The sequence below is a fragment of the Malania oleifera genome, chromosome 2, assembly GCF_029873635.1.
Source record: "Malania oleifera isolate guangnan ecotype guangnan chromosome 2, ASM2987363v1, whole genome shotgun sequence".
NCBI classification, from domain to species: Eukaryota; Viridiplantae; Streptophyta; class Magnoliopsida; order Santalales; family Ximeniaceae; genus Malania; species Malania oleifera.
Window position 1 is genome coordinate 103918574 of NC_080418.1, and position 1535 is coordinate 103920108.

The window sequence follows — 1535 nt, forward strand, 5'->3', positions numbered from 1 at the left end:
AAATATTTTGATGAATTACAAATGAATTGATTCCTTTTTTGTGTGAATGTTTGAGATTTTGAAAGAGCACTAAAGTAGTAGAGTTTCAATGGAGCAAGACCTCTATATAAACTCTAAGAAATCATTTTCAAAAGGGGTTAAAAGTTTAAAAGTTCGTTTTACAAAAGAACCAAATAAAAAAAAAAATTGCAGTAGACGGTCGACCGACAAGCTGCAATTGTATTTTTTCTCCCCCTAATTTTACTATTTTTCTCAAAAAACCAAACTTTTGAATGGGAGATAGACACACTCACATAAAGTAAGTGTAGTTACCATTCATAGACTAAGTGTTTTAGAGTGTTAAATCTTTCAAATCTTATTTAAAGAAATCTACCTTCCTTATTCACAATTATACTTCAGGACAAAAAATTTTTTAAAAACATTTTACTTTTTTTTACTTTTTCAAAAGCTAAAACGAAGTGGTGACTCCATTTTTTAAACAAATTTAGTTCACTTATTTATTTTTCATTTAGTCACCAAAATGTTGACAGCAAAAATGGGCCACCTAAACCCGGCGTTGAGAAATATATTACAATAAAAATAAAATTATTATAATTATTTTACTCAATTATTGCATTTAAAAATCCACTTTACAAAAAACAATCTTATTGTACATAATAATTGAAAGATAGTAAAAAAAAAAAAATTGCAAATGACTTTTATTATTTTTAACTTTTTTGAAATGCTATGGGTTTTTTTATTTTTATTTTATATTTTAAATTCACATGATCATTTTGTTTTTATTTTAATTAAAAAGTATGAGAAAAATGAATGTTTTAATAAAAAATTGTTAATTTTAGATATTAAAATATTCTGCCAACATTTTGTCAAAACAATTGAAAATTATAAAACTTGGTTTTTAATTTTTTTCACAAATAGATAAAAACCATCAAGGGAAAAAAGGCTACCAATATAAAGCCTTGTTTCATATCGTTTCTATTTTTGTTTCTGTAGAGAGAAAAAACAAATTATAAAAACATGTTTGTTTACATTTCTATTTTTCTATTTTTGTTGACAATTTTTAATTGTTTGTGAAAAAAACTAAAAACTAAATTTATAATCCAAAATTAACCTTCTTGGATTAAGGGGGAGTTTGACCCCTCCTTTTTTGTCTCAACTTTTTTTTTTTTTTTTTATAAAGTAAAAGTTAGATCATATGCGCTTGGTAAACAACTTTTTTAACTTTGAAAAGTCAACTTTTAGTTTTTTTTTTATAAGTTTTTAAAAGTTGCAAATTTGAAACTTTAAAAGCTAAAGGCTATTTTTTTTTAGCCAATGAAATATTCAATTTAATTGTTGTCCTCATTTAAAAAAAATATTAAAAAACTATCAATGCATTGATTATACTTTCTAAAAATAAATAATTATTTTAGTTGTCGCAACATCTGAGATAAGGGTCTGGAATGGAGAGGAAAAATAATATTATAAGTTCGATGGAGTTGTCATTAACTTGTTATTTTCTTAGGTGCAGTTAGTTCATCTAATTACCACTCATT